Genomic DNA, 20725 nt, shown 5'->3' with positions numbered 1-20725 from the left:
TGCAATTGTGGAAAGTTTTAGAACGTGAAATTGTATAGAATGGAATAGACATGCCGGACGAAGAACATAGCAAGTCACATTCCTTGACTTTTATAGAGGAACAATTTTGAAATTCATTATATTGTCAAAACAATTCTACAGCAAAATTATCTCTCCTTTTGATTGTGCAGTTAAATACGTGCTTAATATTAGGTTGTCCCAAAAGTTTCTTTCCTTTTGTAAGGAAATAATAGATGCACAATTTTGTTCTATTTGTTTCAATAGAACAAAATAGATCATACATAATTCAATAAAATAATATAAGATAATATAAAATAATAAAAGATGTTGTAGATCTATTATTTTCTTATAAATAGATTAATATGAATTAAATTAAACTAGCATAGCAACTATACTAATATTGTCCGTTTCTTATAAGACGTCTTACGAAAAAATTTATTGTCTATTTCCAAAGGACTCATATCTTCGAATCCATCAGACGATTCCTTTATGGTACAGTCTGACAAATATTTTAATAGCTGTAACATACATTCAAATATTAGGAAAAGTGATGAAAACATACTTTTAACTCTAGACCCAAATAAAACGATAATTTTGATAACGTAGGATATCTTGGTACTGTGCATTGAATTTTAAATCTTACACTCCCGCAAAATTCGAAGAATATATCTTATCGCGTTTCCTCTTTTAATCTTCATTTATAAATCGTATCCACACCATCCTGACGTTCCTTTACAACCATGTATTGAAGGTTACAAGGCGATTAATGAAAAACGATCGTACGTAAAGCAGTACCGCTGCGATCGGTCCCTGACTATCGAACCTTCGCCGAATGGAAAGATTGGAAATATTACGTACATCATAACATGGTATGCAATTTATTAGGCGGTCTCGATTCATGTTAATTCGCACGATAAATATCAGACCATTAATTTAGCGGGTGTCGTTCATTTTTCAATTACGGGTAGCTTTCGCAGCTTGACCGATCCGATCGGCGAGAACGAAACGCGGCTCGTTTTATGACGACGTCGACGCTCGTCCGCGTTCCTGCACACGCCCGGTGCGGCCCGCAAATTTCCGTGGATAGCGAGCCTGTCGTAATAATATACAATTAACCGAAATTAGGTACCGCGTTACAATAAGCTTGCCTTTTCATCTACAGCCGCCGCTACCGCGCCGCTAGAAAAGAATCAAAGTGGCCCCTCCCTCTGCTGTCTTCTCGGACCTATCGTTTTCGTCGAAACGCGAATTCGTTCGTAGACCCGAAAGAAACTCGTAAATTCTACGGCTATAGAAATGGTTCATGAAAATATTCGAACACTTGCAGAAACCGTTTAGGAGTATATTGTGTATGTTGTACGCAACACTTTATAATTTCATTAGCACAAGTAACGAGATACGATTACTGTAATTATGTTGATAAAATTTGAAACAAATCTGAAATTCTGTACAATGTTATAAAATATTTACTGGAAACGAACGGTCGATTATTCATTATATTAATAAGCCTTAATATTTTCAATGGAATAATTTTTAACACTGACTGTATGTTAAAATAGCTGTTTATACTGTATGCCAATTTTTTAATAAATATATGTTCGCAATAAATATTTTGTAACTTCCATATTCATTTTCAGATCAGTTTGAAGTTGTACCAATATAATCGTGACAATTATGTATCATTATAATACTAATCAAATTCCGAAATGTTTTATATAAAAGTTGTTTCTGGTAAGTGTTTAAATAATCTTGTGAGCAATTATACATTTAACGTGCGAAAGACGCGTTTCCACGATTGTATTGCTCATAGTCGAACGACGAACTACTTAAAATTTATTCGAAGAGGAATGGAGGAAAAGGAAGCTGCGGCTTTGAACGCAAATTCATGGAAGGAAATAATAAATTGAGAGCGTGGGGTGGACGCAATTATCAAGGATACCGGGCGGTCGTTACGTTCCCCACCCGTCGCAAGAAGTTTTCGTACTATGTAACCGGATTATTCGACGCACGTTTCGTTTCGCGTGAAATCTCAGGCGACGGAAGCACGGAATTAACTGAGTCTGCTCAGATGTATAACTTCTCGATATGCAGACTTCCGTATAATTACTTTTGTGCATTAAGAATTTATTGAACCATAGTTGAGAGACCATGAATATAGAATCTGTTATGTTGCAGCTTTCATGCCAGAAAATTATTACAGATAAATGACAAATAACTATTATTTATTAAAAATTACTGGAATAATAATCATCGAGAAATATGGTGAACGCCACTACGGTATTCTAGGATTCTTCCAAATTTTCCCATTTCTATCGTGGACTATCATCCTCTCCGAACTTTACCGATGCATCAAGTTCCCTAACTCTTCTTTATTGTTCCCATTTCAACTACGTTTCTACGTTACATTACGTTGAATTCGTTCATTCGAAAAATCAAGCGAACAAGCGTCTCCGAAAGAAGGTTCGCCTTTTTCCTAGGATTTCGAGGCGAAGAAACGAGTACCATCGAGAAAACGGCCACGTCAGATAGAGGCACGCAAGCCGTCAGCAACGTTGAACGGCGTAATGAGATTCGCAAATGACGATACCACTCGATGTGTTCGAAAGCGTGTCGATTTGGCGCTGTCAAATAAATTAATGAAAGATCAAGATGCAAATAGAGGTGGTTTTAAGCAGCAACACGCGAGCAACGAGGCAGCAATTTTCTGGGAGAGTTTCAGAATGTCTCAGACAGTGTCATCTTGTCGGATTACACTTCTCTTTCGCATTTCTCTTTAGCTGGTTCCACCCGTCTTGATTGTCCCCGTTAACGACAACTTCAGGGAAGATTGTAAAGGTATATGGAAGGCGGACGAAGTACAGTAAATCGCGAAAGTATTTAAACGCTCACCATGGACAATTTTTATGAATACATAGTGTTCTGATATTTTATTAATATTGCTATCACAATTATAATAGTGGATTTTTAAACCAATTTAAAAATATATATATGTATGTAGACGTTGCAAGTTATATACTGCAAACATACACTTGTATAATAAAAAATTAGTTTTTAGTATAAAAAGTGATCTTATATATAGAATCAGTGCTATCATTATCGAAGTAATTTCTACGCGATATAATGTATCTTTTCATTCAATTAGTCTTATTATTTTAAATCCATAAGAATTATTTATTTCTAGACAATTCTTATAGTTTCTTCATATGCAATTTCTCTCTTTTAAGTAATTGCAGAATATTAAAAACTTGTCTAGTAATAGTGTATTTTAATATGGAATGTTAAAAGATGTCTTCAACAATCTTTTATATCGTTTTTGTTCAAACTTAAATACATATTAAAAAAATCATCGAATTATATAAAAGTACATGACGCAAAATATAACTTATACATTGTTCTTCAATATCGTATGGTAACGAACATTAACAAATTACTGCATTTTTCTTAAATTCTTTAGAAACCTAACATATTCCTAAAAAGTTTATACAAACGTTGAAATACTTTCGTGAGTCGCTACAGGAAAGAAAAGATCAGAGTATCCTTGCCTCTTCTTGGCTTTCCGTCTCATCGTAGCGAGAGAATGAATCCTTCTTCGAGGACAACGACGAAGACGACGAAGACGACGAAGACGACGACGACGACGTTCCTTTTCAGAGGTTGAATTTTCCGTGCAAACGCTTCGGGCCTCGTTGCACGAAGTTACCTAGAGTATTGCGAGATCGAGACGAGAGGAAGCGAGAAGAGAAACAGGCTCAGGGCAGGGACTTTTTAACAGTAGAATTGCAAAGCAAACTATGCAGAAGCGCCTCGGGTATAGCATCTTCGTCTCTCTCGTTCTTTTTATCTTTCGCGTGGCTTGATGAAAAGAAAAATTACCCGGCCAGAAAGAGAGCACAAATAAATTATCCCTCGGACACGGCAGTTGTCCGCCGCCTTCGACACGTTACGCTAATTATTCGAGTAACTTGAGATTGAACAACGTCGTTTATTAACGCGCCTCTTCCTCTATCTGGTTAGAGGATCGTTCGAATGAATATGCAAGCGATTAATCGAGATAGGAAGCGCGTCCAGCCGATTCAAGCGGCATTTTCAAATGTAGCGAGAATTTGCGTTGTCAGAGACAAGTTGGTGACGACGGCGACGACGAAGACGACGAAAGGAAGAAGAGCGGCAAGAAGCTCGAAGCGTGTCGTCGGCCGATTCCACGCGATAACGTCGTTCCGGTTCTCGAAACCAGCGTGCTGGTTCGCGCGTGAAAGAACACGTTTGCAAGACGGCAATAAAATATTAGGCCCCGGTCCGCTGGTATACACGCCGCGCCGACAATCTTTCCTAGAAAATTAAATGCGATGTTTTGCTCGATCAGACTTCCCGCCGCGTTTTCTCACGAGTCACTCTGTCGCGCGAGCTTTAAATAGGCCGTGAATGGCAGTCTGCACACGATGCTCCGAAACAATGGCAAAGAAGAATGGGCGAGTTAAGTATAAACAGTACTAAAGGTGTGTCTTGTACGATCTGCTCGACACGACTTGGCCCTGGAACTCGTAAGTCATTGTGGTCACTGAAGTTGATTAAATGATAAATGAAGGGTGATGACGAAGGAGATAGATATTAATTTTAAGGGAATTATTGTGATGTATCATTCTATGATTTTATTTTGATTGAACTATGTTGTAACTTATACAGAAGTAGGGAGGATTGAAATCATCATTTTACTATTTTCGAAATTCTTTGAAAAATGCTGATAGTCAATATTGTCAGTTTTTACTCATTTTTGTGGAAAACTATAGAAAAAGAATTTTTATCTATGAAATTATTATACATACGAATCTCGTTCCTCTCGGTTGTAATTGTAAAATATCGCTCTCTTTAATCAGTTTGTTATTTCATTCGTAAAGACATTTTTATAATAAAAAGATACCAAGAGTACTTTTATTTTATGTATTTGTTCTATATTATTTTAGTAACATTTTTCATATATGAAACTTCTTAACATGTCATCTTCCCATCAAAATCAGAAGTAACTAGCAAAATAAAATTCCTGTATTCTATTATTGATTGAAACGAGAGACGTAAGAAAATTTTGAGTTTTTATAAAAAATAGTACTATCTTTGCTGATCATCATACCTACAATAAATTGTGGATACTTGATAAAAAATGTGACGAAGAGTATCTTGTTCAAGAATACCTTCAAGATCAGAAGTTCAACTTCCTGAAGTAAATTGATTTCACCGTAAAAGTCCATAATGAATTTCTTAAACACAAGATCACAAGGACGTCAAAGTACGCTTTACTTTTTCTACCATTTTGAATGGCTCTTCTCTGGATTCATGGCACGCTCAGCTTAAAATAGGACACGATTTTGTCGAAGATGGCACACTTCCTGCCTCGCCTTTTTCTTTTACGAAGGCGCTCGTTGTTTAAAGACTGTATTTGCGTTACGTAGCTTATTATCTCAGCTCAGAGGTTGACTAATGTAAATTAACGAAGGCGGAACTGAGCTGTAGTTGAATCTTAAAAGAGTAAGCTATCTTCTCGCTACTTTCTGGCTGATACGTTGAAAACTCGTGTTACGTTATCTGGAAAATTTGAGTCTTCAAGTACCAACCTACTTTTAATTAAAAAAGGGAAAGATCCTATTTAAATAATACCTGTGTTTAACTTCGAAGGACTATAATTTATTTAATATATATTCTGCATGATGACTCGGGGTTCTGCATTTCAGTCTTTTTGTTTAATTTATTCTCATAATTGCTTACAATTTCATTTTATCCCACGTATGTATATGTAAGTATATATAATAAATTCAGTTGAAGTAATTGATTAAAAATTCTTGACAAGAAAGATTTGATACAACTCTCCACAATCATTTATATAGAATAGCCTTGAGAACTAATATTTATTATCCTACATCGAGGTCTACACTTTCATTCAAAGAGGTATACGGATCCTTGTCTCTCTTTGATAAAATTATTTACAAATTATGGATACATAACTACAATGATTTCATCCTGTATAATCATTATAGAATTATATCCTTTATAATCACTATTGGTTGAGTTGATTTTTAAAAATCAATATATAATAAAAGCAATATAATAACAAAACTAGCACCTTTTCTTTCGACAAACATCGCGATACATAAAACCTTCTCTCCAACTCATCTCTAATAAATTTGATTTTAAAATAATTCTGTACGAGAATCTAAGAGAGAAGAGAGAGAATTTCTAAGAAGAAGGAAGAAACAAATTTTTTACTTCCTCTTGGAAATAAGTAAAAGTACAATAAAAGAATTCTAACAATTATCGTTCTGGAGCAACTTATCGCTGCCATAACGTTGATCGAACAAAGCTAGGACAGATATAGCAGTCACCGTCATCCTCGCAGACCATTCATAGTCTTGAATGACCAATTTCGAGATGAGCTATATATTCAGAGCGCGTTTGCTCGCCTCGAAGGGCTTGCGTCGTGTTTCACTGACGTTCGTTCTAGCCTTGTTAGCGGTTCAACAATGTAAATCAATCGGAAAATAAGGCAATTTACTCTGGCGCAAGGAATTAATAACCAATTAGACGCGGTCTTAAGGCCGCGAGCGGTGTTCAACGATTTCCAGAGAGTCGACCGACATGTTAAATTACGCTTTTTTCTGCTTGTATAAGCATTACTGACGGCTACTAATTACGTGAAGTCTACGCGATGAAAAAGTGAAAGAGAAAGAGGAAGAAAGAGAAAAGCGTATAGTCTTGTATCTATGCTTGGACAATAGCTGTATCAGTCGCGTCGGTCTTTGTTGAAAATTATCGAACCATCCAGTAACGACGATACACGTGCGATCAGCTTTTCCAATTTTGCGTTTAATTGGATGGTAAACGCGTTCATGCAGCACACGTTCTGATTGTGTGTTAATTTCGCTATTTGCGACTCAAATGTTAACGTTGTACATTGGTTCAGCTCGCCTATATTCTATATGTACGTAATAGGAGGTAGTAATAAATTCTTTAATCTTTTTCTTCTTATTAGAGAATTGTTATTAATTATTTAACTGCTTCGACCTTTTTTGCTCCTGCTTGCCTGCGTTAATTGATTGTGGGGTTCGTTAATGATTCCACCACTCCATTGACTCTACTGCTTGAGTTCGTTTTGCTTCTAATGATCAACGTTACTTTAGTACCTTTTCAATTGCTTATTATTTTGTTCTGAACTATGCATTCTGTAAGTACAGTTGTTGTATATGTGTGCATGAGACAAATTAGTTCTTTCAATTACACTCTGAGTATGGACCATCAACATCCTATATCCTCAATGTACATTATCCTCAATCAAATGTAACTTTCTTTAGACGAAGGAATATCTAATGATTTCAAATTAATCAATCAAATTACTGAACCAAAGTTTCAATATAGAAACACCACTTCCTCTAAACACATATGACGCTCAACCAAATCCAATCTCATTCAAATCATCTAGATACATGGTAATTGCTCTAAGAAATGACCAAATTAATCGATCAAATTATTAAAAGTAGTAAATCCAAAGTTTCAAACAGAAACACCGCTCGCCAAGCAATTAGAATTCCATTACGTCGTTTCATAAAGTACCAGCGATCTTTTCTTGAATCTACGTGCTTAACATAATCGTCATTTAATCATACACGTGTGGTGTACGTCCGTTTCGCGTCTTGCAACCTACAATTTCCACTAACAAACAGTTCACGGAATTCTCACACGAGAGATCGGTATCTCTCGTCCGCGTTTGAGCGGTGCACGGGTCAGTAAATCGCGCGGCGTGACGTTTCGCGCCTTCGCGGCCATCAGAAACAGCTGCTTATGTGCCGTTAAACGTCACAGGGATCGAGCAAAATCTTCGTTGATGCCGTTTACACGCGGCGGATCGCGTACCACTGCGTGCTCGGAAGTCACCGTGCATCGTGACTTCTTATCCGGGATCTCAGACGATGGTAACTGTTCATTTGTCGACGAACAGACCGCACGACAGGGAACGTGGCCGACAATCCATCGACCTAGTCGCAAGAACGGCGATAGTAACGACTTCCGGTACGTGAAAGGCAACTCTATGGCGACTGTCTTATGGATATTTTTCGAAGCATCCCTCTTTGTGATGCGGATCGATCGTTTCGTGTAGGATGTATAAGTTCATGTGATTGGGTAAAAGGAGACTCTGATGCGAATTTCGAGAGTGAATTTCAGACTTGGATACGCTTATCGTAAGGCAAACCCTTTATACATACCATTGTTTGAATGAAAAGTCGTATGGAATGGTAAAATTAACAAATATGTGTATGTATAATAAATTTGAATTTTTTATCTTCTTGTATGAAATATTTTTGTCGAATACAGATAAACTAACCCAATACAATATATTGTTCTCTTTTCATAGCACACAAATCTTTTAAAGTGTATAGAATTGTCAAGTTTGAACAAGATAATCTATCATAATTAAGTTGCAGAAATTTATCTGGTGATGAAAGGAGACATTTTATTGTCCTTTCTGTACATATTTATTTTATTCGTAAAACATGTACAGTATAGTTTTTTGCCTTTTGGCATTATTTCAATTCCAAAATAAGTCGCGCAAAATTTGTTGATGGATTAACAAAATGTAATTAACATAAAACAAAAACTTAACTGAAAACTGCTTTCGAAGAATCGTAATTCCATTGGACGTTGTCGAACCTCGTTAGTCTTGATTTTATGCCATAATTTTATCCATCCTACTTAAGCCATCTTACTTTTTACTGACACGGGTAATTGGATTCTAGTTTCCTTGAAAGTTCCTTGTAAACATGTCTACGTCAATAGTCCAATTACTACTTCTTACTGAAGGATTCAACAATTTTTACAACATGACGCTTAAGAAACCTTATTAGTTTAACAGATGAAATTTATGTAGATTATCGCAAGAACAAAATGCGTAAGAATCGGTATTTCTAGTATTGTAAATACTGTTTTCCTTCTTTTTCACACGTTTAATCGGAAACATTAAAACGATGGATCAATTAAAGACAATGAAGCAGCAGAAATTCCAGGGAGATAAATGGTCCGTTAAGTTAATCCACTAAGGAACTCAACCCGTTAAGTTTGCACAGCCGAAGACTGGCGGCTCTTCCATTGCTTCGTTACGATCCAAAAGGTACATTAGAAAAAGGAAGCGGCTACCCCAGAACATTTCGATCTGAATGACACTGTTAACTTGGAAAATCAACAAGGAGAAATACTCTAAATTACCTAACGGTGACACATAACGGACATAAAATTTTAACTTCTCGAAGCATTTGACCGTTACGGTTATCGTGTTTTACAGATAATGAGTTTTACAATTCATGCTTCTCACACGTAGCACATTGCAATAAAATCCCCAGGCAAAGTTCGAAGGTAAGATAATTTGTTTCTTTGAAATTTCCCTTTAGATTATATTAATATTGATACATGCTATTATGAGCAATCACGCGATATATGATATGGCAATAAAGATGTAATCCCGCTATAAATTTAAGATGCAACGCGTTTCTTTGCTCATTAAAACTACAGATAAATAATAATTCCTTTTCTGACTTATCTTCATTCCGTCCCATATGTTTATACTTACTTAGTTAGATCTTCTTGTACGATAATTTAATTAATTGATAATATTCGATTAATTGATAAGTTATAACTTTTGTGCACAAATCATATTTACAGGTTTATGTATTTTATGTGAAATAGGACAATTAGTTGGTTTGTAATTCATAAGGTGGAATTGTATTTGTTTTATTATCAAACTGTTGGCTTGTAATTTAGAAAATGGCTTTTAAGATTTCATTGATAATATTATTCGAACAAGATACATGGTAGAAATTGACGGAAGTGAAGATCCGGAGCACCGACCCGACATGACCTGCTGAAATTTAGAGCATCGAACTAACATGAACGGGAACATCGGATTTTGTTTGTAGGAGGTAATTTCGCAAACATCCTGCATAATATAAATACTTTACGTACATCTCCAACAAGAAGACCATGTATCAAAAGCAACTAGTTGTAGCCGCGAGTCATTGAGGCGAAACGAGAGATCCTCGAAAATGATAAAGAAACGACAATGCGTCGCTATCGTTTCGTCATCGATCCCAGGTTCCCTTCGGGAGAAAACTGTGGGCGTTGATTGAGTGCACGCGAGCTGATCGTGGCTAGTCGTTTTTCTTTCGCGATTCGGAATGCCAGCATCCCATAATGCAGACAAGAAATTTACTAGATCAGTGGCTAGTTGATACGATGACATCCACGGTGGTTCTACAGTTCCATGGTGTTCGCCCACTAACGATACAATCAACGTATCGCCGATCCATCTAGTTGTTATCATAATTAATGACCGTTCGCTTAATTAACTTCTATCGGACAATTAATGGCCTTCTTGAATTTTATTACTCGATAATCGTTCGTCCAGGAACGTTGTGGTCAAGCTCATTTAAGATGTATGACCACCTCTATTAATACCGGTCCGTTTTCAGAACCAGTATTATTTTTTCTTTGTTTAAATACGTTTATTACCGTATAAACTTTGCAATATCATAACAAAATAAAATAAAAGAATAACATAAAAATTAACAAAGAACTATCAACCCAGGAATTTGTAGTTTCTACATACGTGACAAAAATGGTAATAGGTATAAGGGTCACAGCATGAATTTCAGGAAATCCTAACTAAACATTTGTACTGCGGATTTTTGTGACATCCATATTTTTGAGAACATCGTTAAAGAAGTAAAACCTCAGTAGAAAATTAGTTTATGGACATTTTATATATTTTTTCATATTGTGTGCATTTTTTGCAATTTTGCAAATTTCCTATACTGTCTGCAATACGCTTTGTATTTCAATGGAGAAAAACGCTAGTGAAATCAGAGCCAACATTACGCCGTAAGTCCTCCGGCCGTGTATATTTAAGATCGTTACACAATGACGAGACGTTCGTGGGATCGCCGAGCGAAATGATCGTAAATTATAGTCGAGCTCCAGGCGGGCAAAAGATTGCCGATTTTGGCCCGAACGGAAGCCTAATTGTGCGTGTAGCAAAAACATCCTAGTCGCTACTAATTGCTACCTGGTGAGCGTATCACGGGAGAAAGAATGTAAATCACGAGTGGCCTCGTGCACGGTGGCAAATGTATGTATTATCCTCTGCATAACGGTTACACCTGCTTCTCCCTTTTTTGGGGGGACCCAATTCGGCAATCTGTTTTATCTTTCATCGATACGTTCGATAAGCACTTTATTGTCATTCATATTTATAGAGCGGTTAGATTATTAGCCTACTGTGGAAAGTACAAGCTATTTATAGATTGCGGATGTTTATATAAATTCATGTTTTTGGAAGCGAGTAAAGAGGTGAAAATAAAACAAAGATTTGTTTTACATATTAAAAGTAGTAGGCAATGTTCTGTTTTCAATATTTTATATATTTTATATGTTATTTGTAGTTTGAATATCTTTATGCATTTTATACATAAAAATCGATAGTTTGTTTGTTAAAATGCTTGGTCAAGAAGAAAATTTGTAACGAAACATCTTGACAACTGTCTAAAATTTTATTCGCAATGATTCTGTGTGTTCTGTATCTATTATGTTGTGTATATGTTATTTGCGATTCTCATTCTTGTTTGAACAAGCAAACAGACTTGATATATTTAAAGAACTTTAGCATATAATCGGAACGAGAAAATAGCGAGTCCTTTGTACATATTCTCCTCAAACTTAGGAAATTTTTTTAACGGTGACGAATTGTTACAATGAAACGTTTCGTCATCAATTTCAGCTTAAAAGCCTTTCACAAAAACGTACAATGGTAAGAAGTTAATTAACGTATTACCTGTCTGAAATAGTTTAAAACTAAATTAAAGTCATCAAAGCAAACGAATCGTCGTAATTCAGATTTCAAAAAACCGCGAATCAGTACCTTCTGTCCGTTTCAACAAAAACATCTAATTCGCTTCATAAATTCATCCAGTCGACTTTATTCTCGAACACCAGTCATATTGCTTGCAACAAAAAGACCTGTTCCGTCAGAACTTGTTCCATTTCTACAATGCAATCTCATTCTTCGCGTCTCTGCATCGAGACTCTAACGGTCCACCAATTTTACCAACATCGTAAAACTAGATTCCAATCGATTTCAAGTACGGTCGTTTTACAATAGTTACAGCCGCGGACAAGAGAGATAACCCGATAACAATCCACTGCGAACGGCTAAGTTGTATCGAAGACACTCTGCATAGAAATTACAAGCACGATCACCGTTGATCGACGTTGAAATCGAGGATCGGTATCGCGAGATCGCGTCGTGATCACAGCCGAAGGAAAAAATCTTGGTACCGTTCTATACGAGAGTCTCCTGGTGATTGACTCGGGAATTTACGTCGTAATAAGGACAAGTTGCTTTGTATGGACAGAATCCTTTAGAGTTTTCATTTATTGTGGTTTTTGTAAGACTCAGAGGCTAGGGAGAGATTCCAATGATATTTATTAATAGAATCGTATGTGTGAATTTTTATTTAACAAGTTAAATATAATAGACCTTTCAGCAAAGTTTAGGAACTCTTGTTTTTAATTGAATATATATAAAGAATATAGATTTCCATACATTTAATTAATTTTTCTTGTTGTTTCTTTACAACTTTTGTTTAAAATATTTTTCCATACTTTGAGATATCTAACAATTTTTAGTTAAATCGAGAAGATTGTACATTATCTGTAATATTACAATTGTGAAGATTAAAATAAATTTTGTTTAAATAATTAATTTGAAATAATAGAAATTTAAATTCAAAGCGATAAAAATGACACCGTAATGGTAAGAAAATTCAAGTATGTCAAATTGTTTCGCAAATATCAAGATGCATTGCGTGTTAGGTTTACGCTGGATTTCATGTATACACGTAGAAGCGGAACAATAAATGGACGTTGTCGGCGAGATATCGTGACATTTATTGGTTTCTGAATTTTATTGTAGTGCGATTGCAAACGAATCGAATTCGGTACGAGAGGAATGCTAAACGCTTGAGGCGAACAGATCGCATTCTTCGAAATGTTGCGTTGGATGATTTCTTTTAACAACCCGGATTATTAGTTTAGCTTCGCTTTAATTTAGATTGCGGTCATTTATCAAGATAAGGAATTAAATGGAATGTACATGCAGTATAAGGAATAAATAAACTACTAAAAGCAATTAATGTAACTAATTTCGATTACTAATATTATATCATGCTGCTTTCGATAAGGGAATGAGTTCGTTTAAATTGAATCTGAAATAGTTTGAATTATGGAGATCAAACTATAAAAATTTTAAAAGATAAGCATGATCTAATTAAAGGAGAATATTGAGCGATTTTCTTGCCTCTCTTTCCAACAGATATTTTTAATAACCATCGTTAAGAGTACGATATATTGGTACAAGATATTAAAAAGGTATCGGTAAAAGTATTATGAATTGACCGCATCCGTTAAACACAGCAAAAATATCTTAATGAATATATAGGATGTTAAAAAACTTGTAAGCATAAAATGTGTCGGTTAAAAGGATTCATCAGAGAAGATAAAAATGTTTTAATATATGCCCGGAACTAACCGGTTTAAGAGGAATTCAAGTTTTTGGCCTGCGAGGCAATCACCTGTTGTATGCTCCAACCTTAATCCTATTCACATTTTTCACCACCATTCACGACAAATACATCCAATTCTGTTTTTACGTTGAGGAAGCTGTCTAAAAAAAGATATAGTGCGTATGAAAAGATAAAAAGAATAATGATAGGTTGTTTTCAAAGGAATTATGTAAAAGTCTCCAATTAGATCTTTATTTCATTTTTATTCATTTACATGCATTTCGTGTTTCATGAATTTATAAAAGCGATCATGTGCACACGTATATTATAGGACAAATTATCCTTCGTAAAGAAAATAATATGCCAGTAATTCAAGAAACCAAATGGGCAAAAAATAATGGCTATGCTAATTAAATTCTATTTGTTGCCTCTTCCTGAGAATAGATGTATTCGTTTGTGTAAGAATAGAATAAAATTGCTTGTCCAAGTTGACGTTTTTAAACATTTGTAGGATCCATGAAGTACGTAGTAATTCAAAACTTTTCACCGATAGTGCATATATATATATATATATATATATATATATATAACAAAAATTTTTATTCTTCCCAAACATTCATCCAGCTTTTCTATAAATCACAACGAGGAATCGATCGTTTATTTCTCCGTCAGCTAAATAGATTCGCAGTTCAGCTTCTTAGGTAGGAATGTCTGTCTACGAAATACAACCATCATGCGTACAGGCGAATAATGATCGTGTTCAGAGCAGCGCGGCCGGCTTGAATGCTGTCTTAAAGAACCTTTAATTATCGTCGAACAAAAATATCGTCGCACAGCAAAATAACACATAGTACCCACCAATTCATCTAACCGCGGCAATCTTCGAAAACATTTCACTTCCAGGTATTCCCGGTTCTCTTAATCACTCTCAGGCTACACGCCATCGGACCTGCTATATTTCTTCTTAGTTCTTTAACGCCGATGTTCCCAACATGACGAGACACGTGGTCAGAGGTCGGTGTACCGTCGGTGTCTCGATACTTGGAAAGCTGACAGAATGTTGCCTATGTTCACGATAATAGACTTGTTTCCACGAGAGTTTGTACAAAAGACTGATGGAGTCTCCGTGTTTCCAAAGAGATGAATATACGCTGTAGGAACAGTGAAGGGGCCACAGGATTTCTGATGAGTTCAGCCTTGGATTCAAACACGAAAGCATGTTATTTGATCAAAAGGAAATGATGGAATACAGTAGACTTATTGAGAAGTGGGTTAATTTTCGATCATTTGAAGTTGCGCGAACTTTTTCTTGAAATAATGTTCCGTGATTTCCTGTTGTTAAGTATATGCTTGACTTTGTATGATTTGAATTGCTATTCTATGAACTGTTCATCTCCGTTTCTTTAGTATGTATTTTTCTAGGTTAAATAAAATACCTTTTCCAATGATGGATATTTGTCTAATTTTCGTTTATAGAGTAAAGATTGTCTACTTGTCCGTTGGTACGTAGATTTTAATATTCTTCTCGTGTTCTTCCTCTTTAAAGCTCGAAGATAGGATTCTAATTTCCTAAATTTTTAAAAAATCAACAAGTCTTTGAATTTCTATTTTCTTGAGTGTTTATATCTTCCTTTAAGTTTTCTTGAAACTTCATCCATAGGAAACAGTGATAGCACAGTTAGAAAATTCCGGATGAAACGCAGGAAATGCTGTACGTGCAATCCTGTCGCGTGTCTTCTTCCGCGACGGAGCCGATTTAACGATCGCGCTAATGATTGCCCATCTTTTCTGCGTGTACACGTGCTTTTTTCTTTTGTCGTGAGCACAATACCAACTAATCAAGTTGCTCGTTCGGACGCGCAGTACGTATGGAAAGCACGGAAAGTGCTTCTTTTTTACCAGTCATTCCGTTCCGTTCACCACACGACAATTCGTTACTCCTTCGTCAGTTCCTTGCATTGATTTCACAATGGCGAATAATTATGCGTGAACTCGCTTTGTCATCGACTCTTCTTGCCTTCATGACGATCCTGTCGGTTGGATGTTGCGGTAAAAATCATCGAAGATGTATCGAGAGGAATAACGAAATTTCGAAACTACTAATTGACGAGCATGTGTTAGATTCCTTTATCGTATTTATATAAAGAATGCAATATGTTTATGGAAGCAAAAGTCTCTAATGTTTGAACGATAAGAAAAAAACTGAGTATGGAATAAAACTTTATACAAAATTATTTGTTAAACTGTATATAAAACTATAAGTTGTAGAACGTGGGTGTATCGATAGATAAAAGAACCAATTCCTGTTCCTAATTTCTTCTTTCCTGTTTCCTGATTTCTTGCACATAGGCCTACACATATTTTAAATTGATCCAGAACTATGATTATTCCATAAATACTTTTAATATGAGAACCAACCATAAGCATATAAATTTAAATCATTTCATTTCCTCGTCACATGACTCATACTCTGCACAATGAAAAGCGGAATTCCCATACTATGAGAAAACGAAACAGCGCTACCGAGCGTAAGCCAAAAACGAACGAAGCTAAACAGCATGGAACCAACGGCAAGAAGTCGACGTCAACTGGACGCGTTTCAGTTTCCCGCGACATCGTTCTGACAGCCATGAAGAATCGTCGTCATCCACGGCCAGTCGGTCCGGCATTATAATGAAAATTTATAGCAGCGCGCACTGCGACGCTATTGTAGCTAATACCAGCACCGTGGCTTGCCCATCGCAAGAGAAAAACTTTCACACAACGAAAGGATAAGGATCTATGAAATACTCTGAGTAAATATCGTTGATCTCTGTGCTATAACGATAGCTATGCGTATTGTCCGTAGCCGGACAGTTGACTAGAGCAACGAATACGGGTCTGATTGGTTTATAATGGTATGTTACATTAAACTTCGAGTCTTGAATCTTTAAAAGAAACTTCACGATTTAAATTATAAGTTACGCTACGACTCTCTAAATTCAATGTATATGTTAATTTTATTTGCAGATGTGAAACTTTCGGCAATTACATGTGTTTATTTTAATTAAATCGTAAAATTTGAACTTGTGAACGTCGGGAGGATACAAACCTGCTACTTAATCATCTTCACTAACACAGTTGTTGAATCTATCTTTATGGTTCTATTAGATTTATCATACACAACCAATCAGACCCACTTTTCTTCCAGGTGCCTTCTTCTGAATGACCAACAGTACATATCTTGCATCTGTGTTATTCAACTGACTAACTTTCCAACCACGTATAACATATGGTAGTCGATACCTGCATTTATCTTCGACCGCGACAAATAACTTCATAATGTTAATCCTATGGAGAGAGTCGCTTCGTTAATTGCATTGGGGACAGATTTGATGAGACGAAGCTATCGAGCTCGATAGAACGACACGCGGCGCCAAATGAAAGGAACTCGTGTGCTGGCCAGCTGTTAGTGTCTTTTTAAGCATTTAACGGATCGTAAGAATTTATGGGCGGATTATAATATCGCCAACCGAGAAGATAAATGTTCGCGTGGTGTCGCGTCGTGGTGAACGACGAGAAAAATGGACGTGACAGGAATAATAAAAGCGGTCACTGTGCGTTCTGCTCCCTTTCGCTTTCATTTGAACTTGTGGATAGATTGAAGGGGAATTACGGATCGAAAATTGAGATTAAAAGTATGTTGATTTATTTTAATGTGTTCGCTATATCCGAACCAACAGGAAAACAAAATTTGGAATTGAAAATTTGTTCAAGGGTACAAGAAGCTCTATTATATTTGAGTCGTTTAATGCAAAAATGGTATAAGTCAATTTTTTGCCCATTTGGTTTAACACCACACCTTGAAAGCATAACCTTCATTCTATTTTGTGCAGAAGTGGCGTAAGTATATCTGCATTATTTTCTCAGTGAAGAAAAGAATAGGTGAAAGTGATGGCCATTCGACCCGTTACAGAATTTTTACTTTATCCCTCATTGTCTAGTAATCAACCTTTTTGACTTACGCCACTTTTCAATTAAATGGCTCATTTGCAGTGAGAGTATTTACTTAAACGTGTAATTTAATAAGGTTTTGTTGCATGTGTGATAAGCTGGTTAGTTCGAGTTGAGGAATAAAATATGAAACGTTGGATGGTTTGTAGGTTTAGTGGAACGCAGTGTAATAATTTAAAAGAGACGTAAGACATTCATGATTCCGTTTTTTATCTCCAGACGAAAAATATGAAATCTGAATAAAGTAAGAAATATGAGATGCACAACGTGGAAATAAACGTGGCCCGTTACTGAATACTACAGAGGTATGTTATAGCGTCATAAATAATTCCCGGGCAACGCTAGCGCTAATATTTTCTTATGAAAACCTATTTTTGCAAGTCGATGTCCAACGAGGACCGTTTCTAACAAAATAATTTGCGAACGTGGCATCTAGTCGAGCAGAAATTCCGTTGTGGGAAAGGTTCCGAACATTTTTCGTACTCGTGGCGCAAGACAGTTCCACGATGGTAATAGGAACGATGCCGTTAACTTTATCGCTGTTGTCACAGATAACTGAGACACAAATAAGATGTCGTGAAAATCTCCATAATTAGTGGACAAATATAGTTGCAGCTATAAATGAAATACAAAATTATAATAAGAATGAAAGTTATTATCCTACATACAATTAAATACAATACTCAAAAGTATTCAAAATATAAAATTCTGCAATACCAATATAATTCTCTAATAGAAAATCAAACATACAATATCACTGTACAAGATTATAATAGCAGTAAAAATTACTATCCCATATATAATCCAGAAAAATTAAAGATCAAAGAATCCTGTTGATTAATGTTATACTTTTTCGATGAAAGAATAATCGAAGTCCAGCTATATGATTATAAACTACATGGGATTTCAGGAATTTATATTTTTATGTATTTTTTCTTCATATCCGTAAGACTAGGTAATAAAACTCTATGACCTACAAAATTTTATTTGTCCATCCACTAATGTTATTTATTACTTAATAAATTATTGTACAAGAGGATTCTGATGTTCAATCCCTGATAATGCTCCACACTAGATCCATCTGACGTTTCTAATCTAGTCTGAACGCAATTCGTCAACCTATCCACGGGATGAAACGATAGAATCTCACATCCTTCGGGCATTCTGGTGCAGTTCGTAAACAGATACATATAATTTGGTGAAACTTGTTAGATAACTTTCGTAATAACCGCCAACGGGCGACTGTTTACAAAGGAACGTGGATGGCGAATCGCCTGCATGCCGATTGAGGCACTCTAGGAACGTCGATACGAAAAAGGCGGAGGATTTACGAGTTCGCCAATGGGTCTCAATCGTGATTCTAGAGATTTGTTTCGCGATAATCGCTCGCAGGTATCAATTTTCACGCGTCCTCGCGATTACTCTTCTCGATACAGTCTTTCCTCTTCGACCAGAAAGAGAGTTTACATTGTGTCGCCTAACCGCGTGCACGTGGCCGTCCCTAACGCGTGAAATCTCACTCAGAAGTGACTTAGGAGTTCTGAGAGCCGTGCAATTCCTGACCGTTACCTAAGGGCGCGGACTTCATTTCTTCGGCAATGAATGCTAACACGATCGATAAAGTATGGAAGACTGGAATTCGAGCAGTTAATTTTGTTATTTACGAGCTGAAGCAAATACAGTGAGAATAAGAAGTTAGTATGCGGCTTGAAGGCACGAAATTTATTCAAACATTCCTATACATATGTTGCATAAATTGAAAATTGGTGGAAAAAATATTTAAATGTCCTGTATTATGTATCTCATGATTCATTCCATATATATATGGTCAGCATACTAATTTCCATTTGTTCGATTATCTCTATAAATTATGTGTGTATGTATTGCCATTATTACTTCATATCAGCTTCAGCAAAAACAAACGATTTTGAAATACACCACATAAATGTGTGCAGTTGTCATAGAAGTGGAAACTGAAGGACTGGTGGCGGTTCGTATGTGCCAGAGTGAAGCTTATCTTACGAATGATCGCTTAAGAGGACGAAGAATGTTCCCTGTTTTGTATTTCAAAAAGCTTCTGCTGGTTTTGTTCACGTGGCAATGTATTTACTGCGAATCGACTGGAAAATTGCGATAATAGCAGTTTCGTGACCATTTGTTCGCAATGAAATGGAAACGTTTTGTATTCCTTTCCAGCTACGTAGGTAATGGTTTTTAAATATAAAACTGCGTGGCTTTTGTTCCATTAGTTATAGTGGAATTCTTTTGTTGAGAAGAGGATACAATAATATTTCGAATTGCTCTCTTTCTTATGGATATTATTATTTGTAATAGAGTAACTCGCGAAGAAACGTATTTCGTTTGTACAAATATTTTAAAACTGAATACCAAGCTTGTGTTTATGGTTTAGTTCTTCAATAAAGATTATATTATTTTAATAAACTGATTTCTCAAAATAAATATTAGAATTATAACAACATCTTATTAAAAACTACTTTATCACGTAGAAAATCCTTATCACAAATTAAAATCTTGATTATCGAAATAAAAAGAGAAGTATAGTGGAAACTGTACATAATATCAACATGTAAAATCAATATTAATTCTACAAAAAGCACTTGCATACTTGTATGTTGTTATAATAATAGTAATCGCAAAAATAAACAATCTGAAACCCATCATTTCAAAAATTCCACACATATTAACCACTTAAAATTTCATTATCCCGGACATACGCGATCCTAAAACTACATCACATGTCGCGTCACGCTGTTCCCATCAGCGAAGCGATCTTTTAAACACCGAACTTCATTATTCCCGTCAAATTAATTCCAAACAAGATACAGCAGCGTGGCCAAGGTGTATCTAACCACGGATCTGCAATACCGTGGCCGCAGCAGCGAGCAGTCCCATAAAACAGCACGATACAATGCGCTATCGTGCACGGTGGAGTTGCAGCTGGTAGAGAAACACGTAGTCAGAATAGGCGACGGGCTCGCTGTACTTTCGTTCCTTTACTTCGATCAAAGAATCGACGTGCTCGTTTGTACGTCCGGATGTTGATACACCGTTTCGCGATGCATGTTCCACGTTTTACAGGGAAACAATAACGCGAATCCGTACACGGTATACGTGGATCGTGG

The 20725-nt window shown here is 36.0% G+C and overlaps 1 long non-coding RNA gene across 1 annotated transcript; it reads left to right on the top strand.

The window, feature by feature from the left end:
* Positions 1 to 6252: 6252 nt before the first annotated feature.
* Positions 6253 to 8309, top strand: LOC117152332. Its single transcript, XR_004462683.1, has 2 exons — positions 6253 to 6733; positions 7846 to 8309. It is a non-coding gene; the product is annotated as an uncharacterized LOC117152332 (long non-coding RNA).
* Positions 8310 to 20725: the final 12416 nt, after the last annotated feature.

This window comes from Bombus impatiens, unplaced genomic scaffold (genome assembly GCF_000188095.3).
Source record: "Bombus impatiens unplaced genomic scaffold, BIMP_2.2 scf_1117, whole genome shotgun sequence".
In the NCBI taxonomy this organism is placed as follows: Eukaryota; Metazoa; Arthropoda; class Insecta; order Hymenoptera; family Apidae; genus Bombus; species Bombus impatiens.
The sequence above is the reverse complement of the archived record's forward strand: the minus strand, read 5'-3'. Positions and strand labels throughout refer to the sequence as shown.